The 6,242-nt window shown below is 34.3% G+C and overlaps 1 long non-coding RNA gene across 12 annotated transcripts; it reads left to right on the plus strand.

Moving 5' to 3' along the window:
- The first annotated feature begins 1,243 nt into the window (after nucleotides 1-1,243).
- Nucleotides 1,244-5,954, plus strand: LOC111887996 (uncharacterized). Of its 12 annotated transcripts, none has more exons than XR_008232700.1 (13): nucleotides 1,304-1,820; nucleotides 2,236-2,441; nucleotides 2,534-2,615; nucleotides 2,702-2,757; nucleotides 2,844-3,031; nucleotides 3,386-3,525; nucleotides 3,615-3,771; nucleotides 3,857-4,041; nucleotides 4,444-4,480; nucleotides 4,623-4,695; nucleotides 5,169-5,378; nucleotides 5,495-5,711; nucleotides 5,781-5,954. It is a non-coding gene; the product is annotated as an uncharacterized LOC111887996 (long non-coding RNA). The 12 variants fall into 12 exon arrangements; XR_008232699.1 differs by having other exon boundaries at nucleotides 5,786-5,954; XR_008232702.1 differs by having other exon boundaries at nucleotides 5,800-5,954.
- Nucleotides 5,955-6,242: the final 288 nt, after the last annotated feature.

Below are 6,242 nucleotides of genomic sequence, written 5' to 3' on the forward strand. Positions count from 1 at the left end.
TAGTCATTTTAATACAAAAGAAGAGTTGAGACAAGTTATGCTTATAAATTGCTATAGCCAAATTAGATTTTAAACACAAGTATTGCACCTTGGTATTCTCATGATTATTTGACCAAATGTTCAAGTGATGAAAGTCCAAAGTCAATCATCTTTCTCTTATTGATTTTACATCAAACTCTTATTTTTGTTACAATTATCCATTTAAATCATAGTTAATTCTAGTTTGTTTCAAGTATTTCAAAACATCAAACACCCCCATTTTCAATTTATTGTCATATTCCAAGTATTTTTACAAAGAGATTTCTCATAGAGTTATAAATTGAACCAGTCTCCGTGGATTCGATCCCTTTACCACTATACACTATTTTAGTGTGTAATATTTAGGGTTATTATTTGTGTTGGCCTCGACAACCACCAGACATACCAGCATTGAACATGAAAATGAAAACCCTAATATGATTCTAATGATTCTAAACTACACAGATTAGATCACACACCTTTGTTTTTATATAGTAATAACAACCAACTCTAGAAGAACCTTTGCTCTTGAGAACAAGTACGACAAATGTAGTACCTCTAATGTCTCACAAACACACTAGGGAAAAAGGATGAATACGAGAGAGAGAGAGAGAGAGAGAGGAGAGAGAGAGAGTGACTTTCTCCAAAAATCATCACTTCTATGGTTTCCCAAAGGGTTGGCCGAATTCAAGATCCAATGGGCTCTATTTATACTTGAAGCTAGTTAGGGTATTATGGTGGAAACCCTAATTCCTTAGCTTAGGGCCTAAGCAAGTCCGTGGACCACTTCCTTAGGGTTTAGACAAAAATCTCAATAACCCTCTATAGATTTTCGGCAGTCCCTAATAAGGGTGATCCAATGGCTCAAAACCTCAACTATCAAATATTTACGAAACAGCCTCTGCACTTTCAGTCCGTTCCTTTAATCCCAAAATTAATTCCAACTAAATTTATGATTTAATCCTTATTAACAATATGATTTCTAATTAATAAATTATTCTTATAATATATTAATGAATCATATTTATGCACCAATTGATTTTTCTAAATAATAAAACCAGCCTCACTACTAGAAAATAGCCCTTTAATGACGCGCAAACAATGACACTCGCTGATAAAGGACGTGCATTTGTATGTGCCCTAAAAAATAATGTCAGTTTTGCAAAATTTGAAGGATAGAGGGAACGCATTTGTGCGTGCCCTAAAAATAGTGTCCAACAAAAAAAATTAAAAACACGGAGGGCACCTATCATAAAAAAGCGCGTCTTCTAAAACTGTCGCTTTATATTTTTCTTTAGGAAGGCGCGTTCTCTTAGGGGGAAATGAAATACCAAAAAATTAAACAGCCCGCCAATGCATCTCTTTCTTCTTCTTCTTCTAAATTCCTCTACCAAAAAGCCCTAATAATCCTTTAAGCAGTTCATCTTCCCCTCTCTCTCTCTCTGCAAGCCCTAAGCCGCCACCACTATCATCGAACCTCATAATCTTTAAAAGTTCGAAGTGCCTAAGCAAACACTTCCGCCATCTCAAGATGTTGGTTCAAGATTGGAACGCCACATCGCAGTACATGATGACATCATCGTCTCCACAAACCGCCATCAATTCCTAAGAAAATGAATGTGACTGGTGATCATGAGCCTGGAAAAACCGTAGCACATCATCCCTAAAACGCCCAATAGAAAAAAAAACCTAGATTTAAATCCCTAATTGATTCAGACGATGATCATGAAGAGAACTTGGATGATGTCGCACCTTCTTCACCTTATGGTTTGACTTCATGGCATTTTGATTCAAAGTTTTAGGTAATATTTCTTGATATTATTATACCCTTATCTCTTCAACTATCTTTAATCAATTGCTTCAATGTCTTTAGTCGATTTCATTATCTTCAATCGATCGAAGTGAAGGATGATGATATTTTCGGAGTTGATTTGTTAGGGTTCGTTCACGTCCCTGTGGAGGAGATTGCAATCTCCTCCTTGTTCCAAGATCCCCTCTTCTACTCTCTATGCATCTGCTTCTCAGTCCAATTCTGATTCTTTATTAACAATCACAGGCAACACCTTTCACACATACTCACGTTTAATATTTTGAGAAAAATTTTGAGAATATGTTATGGTCTTAGAATCCATTTTTTTCCTTGCTAATATTCGATGGAAATAGGTATTTTCATATGGACATGGTTAGTTTCTGCAGCACCTCAATTAGGCTGTGTAGTTCTTGCAGAACTTGTTGATGCATGGCTATGGAGAATTGACACCAAACGGTGACTCTTTACATCTCAAGTGAGATTCCATGGCCCAGCTGCCAAGCTAAGGCCTCAACTTGCACCCGGTGAGCCTGAATCACCACCTGAAAAATACCCTGTTCAAGAGATTCTAGCACATCGCCTATGGCTCGGCTTCTTCGTTGATCGTTTTGAGGTCAGTGTCTCTGTTCATGTGTTTAAATTACTGCAACAAGTTTTCAATCTGAAATGAAAACAATTGTATATTTGATTCTTTTATTTTTACAGGTGGTTCGACACAACAATGTGGAACAACTCTTGCTTCATGGTAGAATGTTACAAGCGAGTGAAGCGACTACCAAATTCCCATGTAGATTTTCCTGCCATTCAGCCACCACTGGTTCCTTTTTCACTCTTATGTTGCTTGGACTTAAATTATGCTCATGCCAATTTCAGGGGAATTTGCACAAGTTTAAATTAGGACTTCAGCTTCTAGAAGACAGGATTTAGCGGTATTTAATATTATACTTTCTACTCTTTTCTTTACTCATTTGTCCTCTTCAATTGATTTCCATTTTGTATTTTCCAACTGCTGCAGGGCTTCATTAGGCTGGTTCTGCCATCAACCTGAGTGGTTTGAGACAAATAATGGGAATTTTGCACACAGTGAAGCTCAATCTGTTCATTCTTTTGTCCAATTTTTGTTAAATCACCAAATGGATGTTCCTCAAAATGATTCAATTAAAAGTACAAGGTCAAGAAAATGGAAATTTTTTGCTTAATATGGTAAGAGGTTGTTTCTTTTTTACTTAATCTGCTTGATGGGTTAAGCATATATACTTGTTTCATTTAGACTTAATCTGCGCAGAATGATGTTGACTATTTATATATTTTTCCTTTCTTTTCTTCATCCCAAATCCTCTCTCGTTAAAATTGATAGAATATTGTGAAATTTGTATTTTGGAATGTAAGGATAAAATGGTCATTTAGTCTCATTCAGATGATTTGTTCAGCCACTTTACCCATACAACACCGAACAAGGGGAAAAAAAAGAAACAACCACTATTGCAAATTTTCTGTTTTGTTTTTTTTTTGTTTTTTTATATCTGATGACTGTGTTTAAATTGGTAAATCCAAAAGGATTCATCACCCTGTTTGGGGAACAATGGAGAATTACGCTGTTGGTAGGCCCAAAGAAAGCAACTACTTTTAATGCTCTGTCAGCATGAAGCTGAAAGGCTTGATGTTTGGGCTATGTATGTTCCTCTTCTTGGCTCCAAGTAAACATTTTCCACCATGTCTTCTACCTTTTTCATCTTTTTCCATCATCTATGACTAACAACATTATCATTTACTAATTTACCCTCAGAGAGATCATCACACCCTGGAAGCCTAAGATTAACCCAAAGAAATGGATTGAACATGCAAGAACAACGTTTGTTGTTGACCCACGGATTGCTTTCTCTTTAGGTGCTAGATTTCCTACAAATTCTCCTCTAAAGATGGAACTAACTCATTTGGTTCAGGTAAATATCTCCATTTTTATAATATGTAAATAAGATTTTGTTTTAAAATTTATATAATGACATCTGTTTTTTTTAAATGTTGCAGGCAGATATATTAGAGATTCGCACCATACCTGAAGCTTTACCTTACTTTGTGACCCCAAAAGCTGTGGATGAAGATTCACCACTTTTGCAACAGTTAACACATTGAGGGTATTGAAGTCATATCCTCCTTCCCGTGTACCCTTTTTCATGCCACAGCTGATTCAAGCTCTAAGATATGACGATGAGGTGTTGTATTTTATATAACTACATTTACTTCAATTGTCTAATTAAAAAATAATAACATTTGCTTAATATGCAGAAATTGGTTGAGGGATACCTGAATATATAATTTTCATGCCATAGGGGCCAAATTTGTAATTTTCTCTTATTTGGTCCCTATGATATATATAACTTTTCTTTTTTCCAGTTTTGGTCATAGGGAAAAATGGTCATAATGAAAAATTTAACAACCAGGCTGCTAAGTTAGACAACACGGGGACCAAAATCATTAGGAAACTTCAAAATAAGTTTTTGGAACAAAAATTGAAAAAATCAAGTATACACAGGAACCAAAAATGTATTTACTGAATGGATCTGTTATAAGAATATGTGTGAGTTTGTAGTAAGTGAAGTATTTATTGATGACAGGGAGAGACATGTACGCCAGGGCAAGTGGGGAAAGAAGGTATGACGATGAGGTGTTGTATTCTATATAACTACATTTACGATTTAAATAATAATAATAATAATAATAATAATAATAATAATAATAATAATAATAATAATAATAATAATAATAATAATAATAATAATCGCTTAATCTGTAGAAATTGGTTGAGGGATACCTGGTTAGAGCTGCTCAAAGAAGTGATGTATTCTCTCATATTCTCATTTTTACAGGTTGGCACATTTTGTCTATGGTCTTAAATAAATTACAACTTTGGTCCCTGAGTAGTGAGTGTAGTTGAAGTTTCATACAGATTTTGGTCCATGTGACCTGTAAGTAAACAACATAGCTGTTAGATTTTTTAAAATGGTCGTTTTACCCTTGGACCAAAACTAAAAAAAAAAACAGTATTTCACGGGGTCCAAATTTGTAAATTTCTCTTATATATATATATATATATATATATATATATATATATATATATATATATATATATATTCAGTTTGGTCATATTGAAAAATTCAACAGCCAGGCTGTTAACTTAGATGACACGTGGATAAATTAAATTTATTCATGGCAACATTTATACTTGGTCACAATAGTTGCTGTATTGGGATTTATACTTGATGAAGTTTCATGGATAAATTAAATTTATTCAGTTTGTTGTGGATATTATGAGATGTTGGACATTTTAAAAAAATTTCAGGTAGGATATGGTGTCACTGCCGGATGGTGTATCTACCTATGTCATACTTATATGGGAAGAGATTTGTTGGACCTATCACATCTACGGTTCTGCCGGATGTGGTGTCACTGTCGGATGGTGTATCTGCTTATCTGTTACAACAATGGGATTCATCCAAGTTGATAAGACTACATGATTAACTTTTGGATCCCCTTCAAAAGGTGTCTCAAGGTAACATAACATATCTATTTATTGTTGGAGTCTTTATATATTAAGTACATGCAATCAGAATATTGACACCTTTATATGTAGTGTGTATTTAAATAGTGATTTATATGATCTTGTAGGACCTAGATGGATTCACTGCAGCTATTGTTGTGAGTATTGCCTTCTCTTTCATTCCTGCTTCGTTAGTTGTTGCTATTATGAAGGTAGGCCATTCTCCGGTTGTATTTTTCACATTTTTTACAAGGAATTGTTGTATCTATTTAGAGTAGGCTTAGAGCAATGGTTGCAAGATATGAGTTCAGAAGAAGAAGAAACAAGGCTACAACTATAGTTCAGGTACTATGGATGAATTATTTTTGTAAAGTATTTAAGATAATGATTAGAGACAAGGCTGAATTTGTACAGATTAGGTAGCTACTTGCAGGTTGATCTTGAATAAGCAGAGGGACAATGGATTGTATTTTTTGTATCTAATTCGTTTGTAAATTTTTGTTACAACTTCTATTGATTTGTTTTATCTTTCCATTGAACGATTATTTGTATGACATTAAATTTATGGAATGGATTCTATTTTTTGTATATGATATTTTATTTTGTATTATGAAACATTAAATACAAATTTAATTTGAAAATAAGTAAATCTATAAATAATATTTTTTAAAACAATTAAAATTATGATACGCAAAAATGTGTGTCGTCTTCGTTTATGACATGGCCTTTCTTGACAGGGGCTTTCTTGATACGCATTGCGTGTCATTAACACGCGCGTCGTAAGTTTATGACATGCGAATGCGTGTCGTCTTCCTTTATGACAAGGCCTTCCTTGATACGCATTGCGTGTCGTAAACGCGCGTCGTAATTGCGCGT

This window comes from Lactuca sativa, chromosome 5 (genome assembly GCF_002870075.4).
Source record: "Lactuca sativa cultivar Salinas chromosome 5, Lsat_Salinas_v11, whole genome shotgun sequence".
In the NCBI taxonomy this organism is placed as follows: Eukaryota; Viridiplantae; Streptophyta; class Magnoliopsida; order Asterales; family Asteraceae; genus Lactuca; species Lactuca sativa.